Here is a 19,159-nt window from a genome sequence, read left to right on the forward strand (position 1 = left end):
TACAGTAAAGACGAGAGCCAATCACATACACCCAGCCACAACATTACACAAGCCAACGTTTATGAGAGGTGACAGTTTGCATCTCCCTATGCGTCAGAGGCTTTCCAAAAAGAAACTGTGAAGCAGATACTGTTGGCCACCCCGCAATCCCCCTCGTCTGCCATCTTGATTTGGACGGTCGCCATGGGAATAGAAGAGAGGTTTTGTAATGCCCGAAAAGGCCACTTACACAAGGTCTTGTCCGGTTGCCAGGTGTGTTATGAGACGGATGGGTAGCCACCTTTTAGATAACCACTTTATACAAGGGACTCCCATGTCAGACACTTGCACAACATGACGAGAAGAATGGAGTGGTGAGGTGGGGTTGTGAAGTCAGCCACCTTCAAAACACATTACAAAAGGATGGCCGGCTTGCAAAATGTCTGCACTTTATTGTTCTTTTTAACTCTGCAAACACAAAGTCATTAGATGAGACAAATGTTCTAATTTCTTCTTGGCAGAATATGCAGTGTGAGTAAAGGTAAAAAATAAAATAAAAAACACTTCAATAGTTTTATCAATGTGTTGTACTCACAGCACATAATGATACGAATTAAAGCAAAGAAAATATACCCATTGGTTAATTACTGTAGAAAATTAAGAAAAACATGTATTAGCATTAATATTAATTGTAGTCTTTATTTGTGCAGTGACTGCACAAGTGACTGCAGTTATTCTCTGAACTAAAAAATCCACTGTATGAACTAAAGAATGTAAAAGCACTCTTGTAGATGTATGACTCCTGTGAATTACCAAACTATCTTTATTCAGCTTTATTGCCACTGTGAACTGGTATTCAAGCCCATGATAATTTGATTAGTCATGTTATTTTTTATGTCATGGATTGCTTAAAGGTACACTGCGCAAGATTTTTAGTTGTTTATTTCCAGAATGTATGCTACCCATTCACTGTTACCTTTTTCATGAATACTTACCACCACCACCAAAATGAATCAAGTATTCATTATGACTCGGAAAATTGCACTTTTCATACATTGCACTTTTTTTCTCTATGGTCCGCCATTTTGAATTTCCAGAAATAGACATATTTAGCTGCAAAAATTACTGAACTTGGGTCATACTAGAAAACATTAGCGTATTACTTGGTAAACGTTCATGAAAAGATCAAATTTGGCAATAGGCAACCCAGTTTCAATGAGCAACATAGTTGCAGTACCTTTCTTGACTATTTCCTGCACAGTGTACCTTTAAACAGAACACCAAAAATGGTGGTACAATTCACAATGATGATGGGGTGGTCTAGAGACGCACCATAGGGGGTAATCCTTGCTCAGCCAGGGATCTGGACAACCAAACTTGATGTTCTATCTGCTTGGTTTTTTTTTTTTTTTTTTTGCCACTGTACAGTAGTTGTTTAGCCTTCAGCCTTGGTAATGCAATGCCCCCAGACTATATATTTAATATCATTGTTGTCTGGCTTGGGCTGGCATATTTTATGCCACGTCAGATGTCAATAGTTTCTATCATGATCACTTACGGGCAGAGGTGTCAAAAGTAAAAGTACTTTTGTGGTGTAATTACAACACTAGCACATGACATTACATAGCTATTACATCATTTATTCCACTGTACCTAATGAGAGAGTGTTATTACTGAAAAACACTGAAAACCTAACAAGGAAGTACACAAGTCTACTCGTTATTCAGATAAGTTACTTGTGTTGGACGGAAACTGTGTTTCTTTTTTTTACTTTTACTTTTACTTTTGACACCTCTGCTTACGGGTGTGCTTGGAGTCATTGTGTAGTTGAAACATCCCATTTGAAGGTACAGCCCAGGACGAAGTCATCTAAAAGAGCACTAGGCCAGTTAATGTGTACTTTGGACAGTTATATCTGTTTTATAATGGGAAGGCTCCTTGCTGGTAAATTAGCTTCATACAGGCATCTCGCTCTTTGTCACAGGACTGAGAATCTCCAACTTTTCTTCTCCAACTTTTTTTTTACTGTGCACGTCTTGGAGTTTGACATTTCTCTCACCTCTTCTCTCATCGGGGAAGTGTTCAACCCTGCATTTAATCTATCATGCACATGTGACAGCCATGACGGCACCCGGGGAGCATTGCGTGTGAGTGCTTAGCTCCATGGTGCAACCAGAGCCGTATTAAAAAAATATGGCTCTGGGTGCAACAGAGGTTGAACGTTTTTCATATCCATTCAATGAAGTGCAAGGAATACAAAATCCCAGTGCTTTCTTCTGTTTTCTTGCAGTATTAACCGACATCCTGTTGTTTTTTTGCCTGCCAACATAGGCTATTTTCAGGGCTGGACTGGTAATATGGCATACAGCAGTGGTTCCCAACCTATGGGTCGGGACCCACCTTAGGGGTCGCCAAAGATCCATAGGGGGTCGCGGAGCCCTCTTGATTTTAAGGGGTTTCATTTTAAATATATATAGCCCATGTTGAATAAAAGACAAAGCATTTAACTAATAAATGCATAGACGCAACAAATTGTAAGTGCTAAATTAAACATTTATTCTATATTTGACCAAAGACGAATTGAGGAATAAAATAACTAAAATTAGTTTTCGCAGGAAACAGAGGGCATCTTGTGATTCCGTCTCGTGCGGGTGCTCGCGTGGTTGGGTCACCAAAGCTTACAATAGTAAAAACATGGGTCCCTTAAGAAAAAGGTTGGGAACCACTGGCATACAGGGTAGTGTACTCTCTAGTGGTGTGGATTGGCACTGCCCTAACGATCTGATTCGATCACGATTCGGGAGGTAGCGATTTGATCCGATCCGATCCGATCCGATCCGATTCAATTCTACAATGCATTGCAATGCATTACATTTCTACTGAAAGCAAAGGAAATGTTTAATCAGTCATGATGAGGCAATACAAGTAGTCAGATACTGAGCAACAATTTATTGGCTGTTTTCTGTATCAGTCTTGCAATGTTTTGAAGTGCTTTTATTTAATTTAACATTCATTTGCTCCAGAAATATCCATGGAAGTAATTGAAACTTTAAAAAATTGCAGGATGGATTCTGGATCGTCCATGCCCCGCATTGGATTGGATCGCCGGATCGATCATTGTTGACACCACTAGTAGGCCTACTCTCCCCCAGAAATGGCTGTCCTCTGCTAGGGTGCTCCCTTCTGGATGCCACTCAGGTGGACCAGCAGTCCTCAGCAGGGCTTGACATTAACCTTTCACCCACCGGCCACTGTGGCAAGAGGTTTTCCTAAGGCACTAGCCACTTACGTATTCCACTTGCCACAGAATTTATATTGTTTTTTCCCCCTCTTTATCGCGATAGCATACTTCTAACCTCAGAAGATGAGGTGCTAAAGCAAGATGAGTGTATAGCTCTCCACATGGAAGTATATCAAGCAAATAGAAACTGAGTTCTGAGCCTTTTTTGAACTTAGATACAAACAATTGATACACAAGGGGCATACAACAGAATGTAGGCTACTATGATGCGTATGTCATACCAAGGAATAAGCTGCCAGCCAAATTGGCTAGTGACACTGAAAGTGTTACTAGCCACAGCCAAGTTTTACCAGCATTTGGCAGGTTGGCAGGTGCCAGTGTCAAGCCCTGGTCCTCTGGGGCCAATGCAGGTCTTTTTTTCTTAGGGACCAGCGCACAATTTAGAGATAGAGTAGAGAAGAGTCGAGTAGGGGGCGCTGCGACACAGCGCGCTAAGCCCCCCACATTTGGGCTTGCATGCCCACGGGGACCCCAGTTCAAGTCCGGCCGGGGTCATTTGCCGATCCTCCCCCGTCTCTCTGTCCCACTCGCTTCCTGTCTCCATCTCACACTGTCCTGTCAAAATAAAGGCATAAAAAGCCCCTAAAAAGAGTAGAGTCGAGTTACTTCATTGATACACAGGGGGGGAATTAAGGAATTGGTGGTGGCGGGGGCCTCATTGGGCCATCTTGACTACAGACAGTGAACTGATCCAATTTGGCACAATATGAAAGTGGCCTGTGTATGTGTGAGGGGCCGGACTAAGCCACAAATTCCCTGAGTTGTTTGGTCCCTCTCCAGCCTTGGAACTCTGACAGCTGGATTGGACTCAACAGTGGCATGCTGCTGATGCCAGGGCTTTGTTTGAATATTTCAACCTGTTTTCTGTATTCATTTGAATAACACGTGTAGCAAACTCTTCCAATCAAAAATGATATCCGATGTATAATAATAATAATAATAATAATAATAATAATTCTACCATGAAGACTCGAGAGGCAAATGAACGTTATTAACATTTATTGAACAATAGACATGATACAAAAATGCATGAATCCGTTTGGCGAACAATTACACTTGATACAAAATGCATGAATCTGTTTGGCGAAGGTTCCCGTCTTCGCGTTGAACTCCGGGGTAGGACAGCATATCCTCCAGCGGAGATGGAGGCGGGCGTAGCCTGCCCCCTAACAGACGGGAACCACTGGTGACGGTGGACGGAGGGGTGGTGGTGGCTTCAAATTCGGCTTAACTGGAAAGCAGAGAACAGAATGAGTGACTGATTTTTAAACAAACGTGAATGCGATCCATTGGCTGAGAGGGAACGATGCATGAGTGATGCATAACGGGGATTCCCAAATCTCGCATTGTGATTGGTTGACGACCCTGGGCAATGATGACGCATGTATGATCTGTCAAAAGGGAGATTGGATGGTTAGCCTAGTAAGTTTGACAGCCGAGAAATTCGAGTCTCCCTGGTAGAATTTACGCAAGCTCCCATTTCTACCATGAAGACTCGAGAGGCAAATGAACGTTATTAACATTTATTGAACAATAGACATGATACAAAAATGCAGGAAATCCGTTTGGCGAACAATTACACTTGATACAAAATGCATGAATCTGTTTGGCGAAGGTTCCCGTCTTCGCGTTGAACTCCGGGGTAGGACAGCATATCCTCCAGCGGAGATGGAGGCGGGCGTAGCCTGCCCCAAAATAGAGATTAGAAGTGAACTCACCTACCGCTTACAAGGAGACACCATCTGAAAGACATGAAAAGTTAGTTAGATGATTGATTGATGATAGACGGAAGATGAAGGATGATAGGTGATGATGATGATGATGATGATAATGATAATGATGATAATGATGATAATGATGACAATGACAATGATGACGATGACAATGATGACAATGACAATGATGACAATGACAATGATGACAATGACAACGATGACGATGATGATGATGACGATGATGATGATGATAATGATGACAATGACAATGATGACAATGACGATGATGATGATGATGATGATGATGATAATGATGACAATGATGATAATGATAAAGATGATAATGATAATGATAATGATGACAATGACGATAATGATGATGATGATAATGATGACAATGATGATGATGATGATAAAGATGATAATGATAATGATGACAATGATGACAATGATAATAATGATAATGATGATGATGAGTGATAAGTGATAGGTGTTGGAAGACAAATGATGATAGATTAAATGAGATTATAAATGATAGGGATGTTCTAAGGCTTAAGTTTATGGGCGGTGGTCTAGCGGAGGCATGAAGCCTGTGATGATGATGGTGATGATGATAATGTCGGTACCTTAGGCTATGCGAGAAGACATGGCGCGGATGCGCTGAGAGCAGAGACACAGCAGAGCGTTATGATTTGATTGATAGATGCACCTTGGTCAGGAGAGCGCTGAAAACTTAGATTATGACAGTAGGTAGAGAGCCGGAATCGTGACCTAGGAGAGAGAGTAGAACATGGTGATGAATGAGTAAATGAATGGATGGATGAATGAATGTAGGCTATAATATGTGGTATGATAGTTGACATCATAGATAAACAACCATGGCAACTAGGCTGGTTCAATGTTACAAAATATAGAGATAACAGGCTTACAGACCACTATAAAATCGATCTGATAGATGAGAGAAGGATAGAATACAGACATGACCGGGTGACCGGAGCGATAGCCCCCCAAGAGATAGAGTGAATGCCGCCGGTGCAGCAAAATACCACCGTCACCAGAAATGAGAATAGAAAACAAAGTTACAGACCAGATATAGCATGCTTCAACGACGTGATGAGGAGTGAGGCAAATGCAGGAAGCGTATGCGCCAGACGACCAACGGCCCAGCGCCTTGATCGCAGTAGGGGACAGACCCCGCTTAGCGGCCGCGCCGATTCTGAACGAGCGTGCTGTATACCTCTTGGGCGAGGAACGAGAAGAACGAAACAGAGTTAACAGAACAGAAACAGTACACTGAGCCAGATGACAAAGCGAGGAATGAGCCGAATGCAAAACGCACTGCGTCGGACGACCAGCGGCTGAAAGCCTGCACTATGCGGGCGTCTGCCCAGAGTGGTGAGAGAGACAGCTTTAGACAAAGCATGAGTGGCTAACATTAAAAGACGAGCACCTCGGCCAGGATAGCAGAAAGGTCAGGTTAAAACAGAGGAGAATCGGCAGACAACTGGTAATCATGACCTAAGAGAGGGAGAGAGCAGAGCTTGTAGCTGAAACGAACAATGAATGAAACACCAAGAAAACATCTCGACCAAGAATAATAACACCATGTCAGTTATGATAAACACCTACGCGGTGTGGCGCGGTGAATGCTTGTGCAAAGCAGGCATGGACACAGGCAGTGGGGCGGATGCCCTGGTTGGTTGAGAGAAACAACTTGCGGTAACTGCATGATTAGACTAGCAATAAAAAAGGGTGGCACCTTAGTCAGGAGAATGCAGAAAGTGCGAGCTTACGACAGAGGAGAGTTGGAGAGCCGGTTATCGAGACCTGAGAGGGACAGAGCAGAAAGCTGAAACATCACTGAATAACGGCACCAGAACAAAAACGGCATATCAAAATAGACATAAACTCCTACTCGCTACCAGTGGGTAGCTGCGATAAGTTCGTCATGCAGGATGGATGAGGATACCGATACAACCAGGTGACTGGCGTTAAAGTTGGGGCGACAGCCCAGTGCGATGCTGAGGCGATGGCCCATTGTGATGCCGAGTTGTGATGTTGAGCCGTGGTGTTGAGGTGCGACAGCCCAGGGCAATGCTGAGGTGTGCCGTTGATGCACGAGCCCTGAGGCGCCGGCCCAGGGTGATGTTGAGTCGCCGGCCCAGGGTGATGTTGAGTCGCCGGCCCAGGATGATGTAGAGTCGCCGGCCCAGGATGACGTTGGGGCCGATGCCCAGTCCAGTGTCGGGGCCGATGCCCAGTCCATCGTCGGGGCCAGAGCCCAGTCCATCGTTGGGGCCAGAGCCCAGTCCATCGTTGGGGCCAGAGCCCAGTCCATCGTTGGGGCCAGAGCCCAGTCCATCGTTGGGGCCAGAGCCCAGTCCATCGTTGGGGCCAGAGCCCAGTCCGACGTTGGGGCCGATGCCCAGTGCATGACGTAGCGTATGCCCTACGTGGAGCGGCAGGCGCACGTGTATGTGAAAGTGTACGGGAAAGCAGCAGAGACCACCATCACCAGATATGAGAAAACAAACACAATACGACACATCACAGTCCGAGCGCCCTGACGATTCCAATGAAGCCTAAGGGCACGAGTGGTGTACAGAGTGAGAGGGTTAGCCCATAGATGGCTACCAATGGGATCAGAACCCTGACAGGACTCCATGGGCAGAGTTTCATGTATAATTTAAGTATGATTATTAACGGTCATCATCGATGTACTTCCCACGGATATCACTCATTTATTTACTTAAATTTGGACGGTGTATATGTAGCCCATTGTGATCAGAATAACTCGAAATAGACAAGGCATTGCAACCGGCTACAATATCCCTCGATGCGACCGGGCGCAGGCCGAAAGCCCCGCGTGATCTTTAAAGGTACACTGTGCAGGAAATGGTCAAAAAAAGAACTGCAACTATGCTGCTCGTTGAAACTGAGCTGCCTATTGCCAAATTTGGTCTTTACATGAACATTTACCATGTAATAAACAATATTTTCTAGTATGGTCCAAGTAAGTCATTTTTTGGTGCTAAAAATTGCTATTTGGTAAATTCAAAAATGGTGGACCATGGAGAAGATCCCCCCTTACATGTAAGAAAAGTGCAATTTTTTCAGTCATAAGGAATACTTGGAATTTGATGGTGGGGTAAGTATTCATGAAAAAGGTAATTAGTGAACTGGCAGCATGAAGTCTGGAAATAAACAACTAAAAATCTCACACAGTGTCCCTTTAACTTAATCCAGCCCTGAATGACTTGAAGCGGGAGTGAGGAAGCAAGGTACACTTATCAATACAGACTGCAGGCAGTGCGATGACATGAGGTGATGATTGGCACGCGCGCATAAGCTTAATGTGCGATCCAGAAGTCTAGGCCTACGAACCGAAGTCATAACTCTTAAAAGTCAACGAGACCGCCACATGGGCCAGTCCATGCAAACGAAAACGTAAAATAGGCTCGTGTTGTGGGCATAGGCTACTGAACGGAACATTGAAAATAGGCAGGTGCAAACTGATGAACGCACGGTCGGCATCCACGTGAATGAAAAACTGAAGGCGGTGCTACGGCCCGTAGGCTGAGGTCCTTGCAACATCGCTCCGGAACATAGGAAGTACGTTTGTAATCAGGACAATTAAGAACGAGTGCAAGGCTCTGCAATGTCCTCCGTCCGGTGTCGTGACAGGCAGTAGCACGAAACAACACAGAAGGTAATGTCGGGTTATGCATGCGGGCGAGGCGCTTCGATATATAAGTAGCCCATTTAGATCTGTATCCCCAGCAAACGTTCCAAAAAAGCCACACCGACCGGTTCATAAATGCTCTATAATATTGGCAAGCGAATCACCAGTCCATCCGCAGCAGATGAGGCCGACGAGGACCAAGTAAATTGTGACTCGCAGTACCCATAACGCCTACGAAAAACAAATGTGCTGAGCATATAAGCTGGCTAAGTGCGCGAGGCGCAACGAGAGAGCACCGCGGGCCCAGTTACTTCGATTCCGCCCTTCCCCAGCAAATGTTCCAAAAGTCACTCCAACCAGTTCATGGAATTCTCCCAAATGACCGCAAACGAAACGTAGGCCATCAGTCAACCAGCGGCAGACGAGACTGATATCCGAGACAGTGCAACAAGCCGAGTATGAGGCATAAGAGGCGACTTGCCTGGACAACCACTTCCCCACAAAAATAGTCATTCGCTGAGATAAACGTTCCCTGGGTCCGCAGGACAAGTGAAGGGAAAGCCGCCAGGTTACTCACGAATTACACCAGTTCGGGGAAATCCATCCACAGGCAGGCTAGTTCAAAAGCAAATCCACAGAAATCAGGGAGCGGCGTGCCAAACAAATTGATTGAAGCCTTGCGAGAAAATTATTATGCTGTTAAAAAGCACCGATTGCGTGCCACGCGTTTGAGCGGTTGGAAATCCCATCCCAGCAACGGCAAGGTGAGGAGTTATCAAGTAACCAGGTAGAAAATAAACAGAATGTTTGATAACGAAAACGCCGGACAGCCACTTCAAATTCGGCTTAACTGGAAAGCAGAGAACAGAATGAGTGACTGATTTTTAAACAAACGTGAATGCGATCCATTGGCTGAGAGGGAACGATGCATGAGTGATGCATAACGGGGATTCCCAAATCTCGCATTGTGATTGGTTGACGACCCTGGACAATGATGACGCATGTATGATCTGTCAAAAGGGAGATTGGATGGTTAGCCTAGTAAGTTTGACAGCCGAGAAATTCGAGTCTCCCTGGTAGAATTAACGCAAGCTCCCATTAATAATAATGCATTTTATTTAAAGGGACACTGTGCAGGAAATGGTCAAAAAAGGTACTGCAACTATGCTGCTTATTGAAATTGGGCTGCATATTGCCAAATTTGATCTTAACATGAAAGTTTACTAAGTATTAAACAAATATTTTCTTGTATGGTCCAAGTACAGTAATCTTTGCAGCTAAAAATGGCTATTTTTGGAAATTCAAAATGGCGGACCATGGAGAAGATCCCCCTTTTCATGTATGAAAAGTGCCATTTTTCCAGTCATAATGAAAACTTAGAATTTGATGCTGGTGGTAAGTATTCATGAAAAATGTAACATTAGTGAATGGGCAGCATGAATTCTGGAAATAAGCGACTAAAAATCTCACACAGTGTCCCTTTAAAAGCGCCTTTCAAAACACTCAAGGACACTGTACAGAGAGAAACAAAAATAAAGCAAGACACATAAACAGAATTTTAAACAAAAATAAATAAATGATTTTTTTTTAAAATATGAAATAAAATAAAATAATATAAAACAGTTTAAGAATCATAAAGAATAGGCCATCTGAAACAGATGAGTTTTAGCCTGGATTTGAACATCATATATCCTATCATAACATAATCTCATTCTTTACTGAAGATAACATGGTTATTCAAGTCAAGTCAAGTCAAGTCAAGTAGGTTTTATTGTCAATTTCTTTACATGCACTGGTCATACAAAGAATTTGAAATTACATTTCTTGCTTTCCCATACAGACATAGACTAATTAAGGTAAGGACATAGACAGTATAGACATAGACAGTACTTATACATGGACTTAAGACAGTATGGACATAGACAGTGCTCATACAGACATTTAAAAGCGCCTTTCAAAACACTCAAGGACACTGTACAGAGAGAAACAAAAATAAAGCAAGACACATGAACAGAATTTTAAACAAAAATAAATAAATGATTTTTTTTTTAAATATGAAATAAAATAAAATAATATAAAACAGTTTAAGAATCATAAAGAATAGGCCATCTGAAACAGATGAGTTTTTAGCCTGGATTTGAACATCATATATCCTATCATAACATAATCTCATTCTTTACTGAAGATAACATGGTTATTCATTACTATTAGTTGGTTATCCTTTACTATTGAAGGAAACTACACGAACATTTCAAGGACATTGGAGAACATTCCATGAACATTTCTTTCAACATGCCACCGTGCATGCAGCATCTACCTCACATTACCTGTATGACCACTGATAGTACTTCTGCAGTGTGTGTGTGTGTGTGTGTGTGTGTGTGTGTGTGTGTGTGTGTGTGTGTGTGTGTGTGTGTGTGTATTTATTGTCCATCAGTTCGTATTGTTAATGCTGTGTGTGTGTGTGTGTGTGTGTGTTCAGAGAAAGAATGTACGTAAATTCATGTATCAGTATGTTAGTTCAGTTTCACTCAAGAAAGGGTGCTAGATGGCTAGACCAAGGGGCTGGAATATAATTTGCATGACATGCTGATTTCCTAAATATACATCACTGTTATACTACTAACAGTTATATTACATTCCTATTATACTGTATGCGTGACTGAACAGGGTACCTTCTCTATATGGTGTATTCTCTATGTACACATCATAAATATATTCATAAATATATTCTAAAAAAAATTTGAGATGCATACAGAGGGAAGATAAAATATTTTTGTTTATTGAAATACATATCACATGTACAGCATGATAATGTAACTGATTTGATTTGGTACAGTATAGCTTCTCTCAGATTACAAAGGCAACTGTCGAAGATTATTTCAACAAAGTTTCTTACCAGATTAGCAATGATTTTACTCTACCTATAGAAATGTGATTATAGTGAATATTTGAATATCTCATAATTCATACTCGGATAACTGTTGTGTCCCATGTTGTTTGTGTAATTTGTACAAAGTTGTATTGAAATAAAGAATACAACCAAGTTCAAATCTGTGTCGAGCACTAAAGTGTCTGATTCACGAGAAATGACTCATATGACATCAGACAAAGGTTATCAAATAAGAACATAGGCTACTGCAGGTTTATAAAAGAATCACCTCATTCTAAAATAAAAAAATAATAAAAAATAAAAATATAGAAAATGTCATCCTATATCAGCTAAAGGTATAAAATCCCATTCAGCCAGCATATGCATAGGTTCAAAGAGGAGTTGAGAAAGTCTATAGTGCTATAGTCTATAGCCTTGTACTGCTACATGCTGTCCGTCATCAATCACATTGCAGAAGAATGCTGTCTCTATGCCTCAATCTTTACCATTCCCAAGTCATCTGCAGGGCTGCACAGGAACTGAAGACGCTTGTGTGGCAATTCTATAAGAGCACTAATGCGGGAGACAAAAGATCAGGTTGAATGAGTGTGATTTTTTTTTCTCTTCACAGGTCTTCAATAATAGTAACTCAGGTAAGTGTTCAGGATAACATAAATCTTCTCAACAGGTCTTCAGTAACAATAACTCAGGCAAGCGTTCAGGATAACGTAAATCTTCTCCACAAGTCTTCACAGTCAACAAAGGTAGGTATTCAAACATAAATCTTCTTCCACATAGGTAATGAACAAAGGTATGATTTCTCTCTTTTCAGGATTCTCAACATAAAGTCTTTTCAGCTTTCAGACAGAACAAAGGAGGTTTCTTACGACCAGGGAGAGAGCAATGGCAAAGTTCACAATAAAGAGTTCCTCTTGGAGCAAGCACAGCAAGGTTGGTTCAAAGCTCAGAGTTCAGTGTTGTAGTGCAGGTTCAATTGTCCCAAAAATAAGGTTTAGGAACATTTCATATAGATTTTTCCAAATTGTGTTTTTTATCAACTACAGACCCCATAGTCTTCGGATCCACCTGTTTCCAATTTTTTTCTGAAGTGGAAACGCCCAAAATCCAAGATGGCAGATACAGTATATGGTCATATTCTAACACAATTGAATGTAATTGAAAGAAACATGTCATATACATTTTTGGAATTGGTGTTTTTTATATTTCTTACACCCCCTGAACAAAAAACAACCTGTTTCCACCCCCGCCCCTTAAGTTTTAGTACCAAAATCCAAGATGGCTGACATGACATGTAGCATAAATTATGTATTTGGTGTTTTAAGGTCTCTAAAGTCATTGTTTTTTTCTTGTATTTGTAATATTCACGATGGATAAAGGACTGTTCAGTCAGCCATTACATGAGCTTCATTAAAAAATTATTCAATCTGCTGTAAAAATTCAACATGACATCAGAAAAGGCATTGAAAGGCTCTTTTTATGACCAGGTAATGTGTCTTATCCTATTTATTTGTAGGACCCCCTCTGAATACAAAACAACTTGTTTTTATTTTCCCTTTAACTTTCAGAAGCAAAATCCAAGATTGCTGACATTATAGCAAAATAAGGACATTTTGGTGTTTTAACCCATTTAGACATGGCGTTATAAATTTGTTGTTACCAGAATGGCAATGACCAAGTCGTAGTGCATTACTAAAGGCCCTGTGTCATGTCATAGTATTGTAGTGCTATGGTAGTTAACTTTCAATGACTATTACAGCATGCCACAGGACGTAAGGCGTGCATTAAGGGGCTACGGTCTATAAAGCCATTCTGCAGTATTGTACGCCTATTGGTAATATTTTGATCGGCACATAACTGTCATTACATGAAATGTTATCAACATTTATCTCATATTTTGCCAAAATTCAACATGGTGTCCAAAAACCCTTGAACTAGCAAATAACCTAGATCTCATCTATATCTGAACTGACCCCTGATCTCAATATCATAGCAGCAGGTGGAGCCGGTGTGATTTACAGTTTGTATGACAGGAGTGGAGTCCTCTGTCCATCCTCACGATGCCTCAGTCTCAGAGGTAGAACATCTGAAGTTTGGGGTGACACACCTTAAATGTTGTGCGTAAAGATTGGCTTGCAATTTGCCAGTTGCAAAAAAAGGCCAGTTGCCTCCAACTAAACTCTATAGATTGATCAGGAAGTACAAAAAAATCCTATTAATTCATTTCATAGAACTATCCAGAAGAGTGGGCAATAGGACTACCTCATTCCACACATTAATATAAAGAGAATACTCTGTAGCATCATTGAGGCAGACATGGGCGCCGCTAGGGGGGGAAGATGTTACAGATTCTAAGGGCCCAAGCACTGACAGCACTGGCAGGGGCCCTTATGGGGGCCCAAAAATGCAATCTTTTGTGGGGCCCAACATTTCTGGAGGCAGACACAATTTACATTCACACTTGTGTCACCAATACTTCATGATGCCAAAGGTCTTACAAAGGTATGATAGTGTGGCCATTACTAGGTTCATGGGTGTACACTGACTGTCATGCCAAAGAGCCTAGTTCTGTGAGCAGTCTGAGAGCATGGCAAGATTGTTGGAATTGGAGGAATGCAGCATCCCAGGCAGAACATTTGGTTTCATAGCCTTCAGATAAGCTGAAGCCGACCCTGAAGCAACTTTGTAGGCCTTGGCCTTGACATAGGCAGCCAAACCAGTGCATATGCAATGCTACTGTACAGGTAGCACTGCATAACAGGTACGGTACATTAATTGATTCATAGTAATTTTTGTTTGAACAATAATTTGGACCTGCACAACATCTTATGTGCTTAAATTCACAAATGAATGGCTTTATAGACCTGAAAGCATTATGTTAATATTGATTTTGCTATCTGAAATGTCGGCCATCTTAGATTTTGTAATGGATTTAGTTTATGTGATGGCTGACTTCAGTCATGTAACAAATATTACCAATAAAAGTCAACAATGGCTGAATAGACTTAAAAAATACTAAATATGCCAATTTTGCCAAATATGATGTCAGCCATCTTGATTTTCCCACTAAAAAACAAGCAAAACATTGGAAACAAGTGGTTTTCTATGAAATGTTGTCATGGAAATAAAAAAAAAGATTAACTGAAGAAATTCAATCCTTAAAACGAAGGTTATGTATATAACCACGGTTCTATGAGTTCCGGATGACCGCCAGAGGCGGTGCTTTCAGCACTGAATATTCATCTTACGGATCAGCAGGTCGAGAATTAATATCAACAAAGTAACACGTGACCTGGGTGACGTCACCCGGTGACCCCCGTGTCAGGGGTTAAAACACCGGTGAACCCAGGAAGTGACCTCTTGGCAAATCTTCTCGAACACACTCCGAGTGACTGCCAAGCTCTGGCGGTCATCCGGAACTCATAGAACCGTGGTTATATACATAACCTTCGTTCTATTTCGTTCCTCCTGACCGCCAGAGGCGGTGCTTTCAGCACTGGATGACAAATACCAACAAAGTCATGAGGAGTGCCTACCCGTCGTCAGTACTACTGAGACGGCCTGAAGCTACCGCCAGCACCACAGTAACATGTGGGGCAACATCAAGAAAACCAGGCAATGGTGCAGCCTGATGCCGAGGAGGCCGTGCTGTATACGTTCTTGCACGTACCAACGGCCACATGGAAGCCAGTGTAACCTGGCCCAAAGGATCCACGAGCTCCCTGAGTGAGAACCACAGGAGGCAGCAAGTAAGCAGTTAGCATAGCAGTTGACGGGGACACCTGTGCCACCCCGTAGCGGTACCATACCACCCGGTGCCACAAACGGGAGGAGCCACAATGGAAGAGGCGAACCACGGAAAAGATCAACAACAGGGCACTAGACGCCCACAAGGAAGTTGCTCCCATGCCCATCAGACAAGTGTCGGCCCCTGAAAGCAGCTGCTGCAACAGGCCCAGAGAGGGCAAGGACTCAAGGCGGCATACATGGCACATGACAGATGAGCCGCCCGCTCCACACAAGACCGCAAGACCGGCCAGAGAGCGTCTGAGGGCAATCAGGATGGCCAGTCCCCACATTCATCCAAGGTACGGCCATCATCAGGGGGGGCACAGGTCGCAGGCAGTGTTGGACTGCCATCGCAGACCAACCGTCCAGGGCAGCAGCAGTGGGCACGACCGCACCGCGCAAGGGCAGCAGCAGTGGGCATGACTCCACGGCGCAAGGGCAGAGCGGAACAGACGCGAGTTCCACCTCCAGGGTCGAAGGCGGACATGGTAGCCAGACGCAATGTAGAGCAGTCAGCGACAGTAGGACCTGGCAGGGGCCATAACGGCATATCCAACCCAAAGAGGCCTCAGCAAGCGGAGGCCAAGAGGGACAACGTAGGATGCCGAGGTCGGCATGCCCAACACCTGGAAGGGGCGGAGAGCAAGGAAGGAGAGCCTCCACTTCCAATGCCCGCAAGTACGCTGGTCATAATCAGAAATCGACGCCTAGAGACACCAGGCCAGGGGTCTGCATGTCGAGAACAGAGCAAAGCGCACCAGGTCGCGAACAACAGCGTGAGCGAAACAAAACCACATGCAGCATCGGCCGCACGGCCGGGGCGACACAAAACCTGCGTCGTGGCTTGCCCAAAGCAGACGGACCAAAAGGGACATATGGGGGCCGCCGGAAGAGAGCAGACGGCTTCCAGCAAGGCCCCGACAAGAGTGCGCAAGCCAAACCAATCACCGTACCACGGCCAAGGTCTGTGTGACTCTGCCCCGGCACTCAGGCCAGACAGGCGAATGCCAGCAACCAGGAGTCAAAGAGAACTCTCACAGGGGGCGTCCCAAAACGGTCCATGGGGGCCGAGAGAAGGCCAACAAGACATGGGACATCAAGAACCCAATGCACGTCGTACGCAACGCTGCATCATAGTCCTCGCAGACGAGCTCATCTGCGACGTGTCTAAGTGGCCAGGGCAGTGCGCCCCGCCAGTTCAACACCCTGACCGGCGAGGCAAGGAGGGCGGTCAGAAGTGGTTCAATACCCGGCAAGGCCATAGATGCAGCAGCCCGGCCAATGCCTGATCACGGTCACGGTCAGCGTCACGGTCAGCCAAACACCAGTAAAGGCCACATAGGGGCCATGGGTATAGACAGACGGGACAGGCAGGGTGACCAGTAGTAGGTACAGCCACTGTATCAGAGACGCGTAAATAGTCCAAGCGGCAACAAGTCGGGCCCAGCGGGAAAGGGTCGCGACACAGGGCGCAGACGCCCATGACAAGCCAACTGTGATGCCCCTGCAAAAGACGGCAGAGCATGAAGCTGAACCAGCCAGATACAGAATCCACAGTCGTAGGGGCGTGTACGCCTACCGGTGCCCAGAGCACTCATGTGAGACCATCCATAGCGAGGCCAACAGAGCGAACAGTCGTAAGCCACCGAAAACTCGAAGGGAGAGCCCGGAGTGGGGTCACTCCCGTACAGTAGTAGCAGTCAGAGTGGCATCCTGACCCCCGGACATACCACACATGAAGTGGGGAAACATGAAGAGCAATGGGAGAAGGAGCGGTAACGCTCCAACATACCAGTAGCAGCCGCAGCTGCAGTGGTGCGGGCGCCAATGGCACTCTTAAGTAGCCCATGGCGAGTCCACGCATAGCCCAAGAGCTCGGGGGGACGACGTGCAGCAGTCGACCTACGCGCCACAGTCGAGGACAATGAAGGAAGCACCTGGGTCCTGTACCCAGGGCAGCAATGCCGACATACACGTGCACCAGTCACGGAGGCCTAAACCCAACGGCACCCTCCGCGAGCCAAGGGGCAATAAAGTCCCAGGCTCCACCAGGTCAGGAGGACGACGACATGCCAGACGTACGACAGTGGGCAAAAGCGGACAACAGGACGCAGAGCATAACTTGCATACCGAAGCCACAGCAGAAGAGGCGAAGGCACCAACTGCAATCACAACAGTCCACGGTGAAGCCGGCCAAGGCCAACAGACTCCAGACAGTCCCGCAGGAGTGCCAAAGAGCATAAAACAGGGTATGGTGTGAAACCACTCACCCAGAGCAGCAGCAGTCGTACAGGCGGAAACGCCAACGGTGCATGCAAGGAGCTGACTGGTGGAGACACCCACGGTCAGCCAAACCCAGTCGTGAGGTAGGGAAAAGCAAGCTACACAGAGGGGCATGAAGCGGAGCAACACGCGCAACTGTAGCAGCCATGGCGGTTGAGGTGCCCCGGGCGTCCACAAGAAGCCGATGGATGAAACAGCCGACAGCAGGCGGCATCCAGAAGAGCGACAGACAGTTGCAGGACGCTGAATGGTAGAGAACAGCAGAGGAGCGGGGAGCACACATGCGGTCTCATGCAAGTCATGCAGCCATGCAAGAGAGCAAGTATGCAAGCATGCGAAGCAACCGAGCAAGCCATGTAAACCGGAATGGCAGGGTGCGTATGGCCCAGCGGCACGACGTGGCAGCTGTAGTAGCCGTGGCATCAACAAGCATGCCACAGGGTGGAGGCCACCTGTGGCCAGAAACCCACTCTGGAGCAGCAGCAGGTATGGCACTCACATGTAGCCATCGGGCGAAAAACACCCATGGCCAACCAACCCAAAAAGGGGCCAGTGCCAATGCAATGCAACAAGCAATGCAACTGGGCTGTGACGGTGTCACCCGAACAGAGGGCATGGCGCGGGCATCGGCGGCAGGCGACAGCTGTGGTGGCGATGGCCGACAGTTGTGGCGGCGGTGGCCGACAGCTGTGGCGGCAGAGGGCGACAGCCGTGGCGGCGGTGGGCGACAGCTGTGGCGGCAGAGGGCGACAGCCGTGGCGGCAGAGGGCGACAGCTGTGGCGGCGGCGTGCGACCGTCCGGGTCGCTAGCAGGCAGGGCACATGTGAAAACACTGTCACCGTGTGTCAGAGGCTGCAGGTCGGCAAAACAGGGCCGACAACTCCACCAGGCCAGTCGACAACTTGTCCACCCCCGAGGTCAAGGAGTCTGGGCACATCCGCGATACCTCCAGGAAGCGTGAGGTCACCCCATTGGGCCTGCTTGGCCTCGCTGCAGCAGCCGGAGTCATCTACAGCCCCCCATGGCCAGCGGAACGGTAGGCCGAGGGCCAAATCGCGTCAGCCCGGCAGTAAGTGCTCTCGCACGCAGACCTGAGCAAGCAGCACAGGCCACATCTGTCAACCTCAGCCGCAGGCATCTCAGCTCCAGGCAGGAGGGGCGACACCAGTCCCAGGGGCCTAGACGGCAATGCATCAGTCAGGCAGGCAGGCACACAGGGCGAGGACACCCCAGTGGTAGCCGAGAGGGAAGCCAGCAGTCGGACAGTCAGGGCCGACAGGTAAACAAGGCAATACACACAGCAGGGCGAAGACACCCCAGTGGTAGCCGATGCAAGTCAGTAACCAGGCGAGGCAAGAGCTCCAGGCCAACTGGTGAATACCACACAGAAGGGGCTGGGACATCCAATGGCAGCCAAGAAGAAACCCAGTAATCAGGCAAGACGAGGGTCCCGTGTCGGGAAGCGAACACTGCAACACAGAGAAGGGAACAAACAAGCAATACATACCCACAGGGCGAG

General features: G+C 45.8%; 1 protein-coding gene and 1 long non-coding RNA gene across 2 annotated transcripts in view; both read right to left on the minus strand.

The window, feature by feature from the left end:
• Positions 1-19,159, minus strand: part of LOC134462123 (sodium- and chloride-dependent GABA transporter 2-like) — a 325,830-nt gene that overhangs the window by 300,129 nt on the left and 6,542 nt on the right. The window lies entirely within an intron of this gene.
• On the minus strand, positions 4,263-6,061 carry LOC134463119 (uncharacterized). Its single transcript, XR_010037637.1, has 3 exons — positions 5,622-6,061; positions 4,999-5,022; positions 4,263-4,511 (listed from the first exon to the last, which is right to left on the minus strand). It is a non-coding gene; the product is annotated as an uncharacterized LOC134463119 (long non-coding RNA).

The sequence above is a fragment of the Engraulis encrasicolus genome, chromosome 14, assembly GCF_034702125.1.
Source record: "Engraulis encrasicolus isolate BLACKSEA-1 chromosome 14, IST_EnEncr_1.0, whole genome shotgun sequence".
NCBI classification, from domain to species: Eukaryota; Metazoa; Chordata; class Actinopteri; order Clupeiformes; family Engraulidae; genus Engraulis; species Engraulis encrasicolus.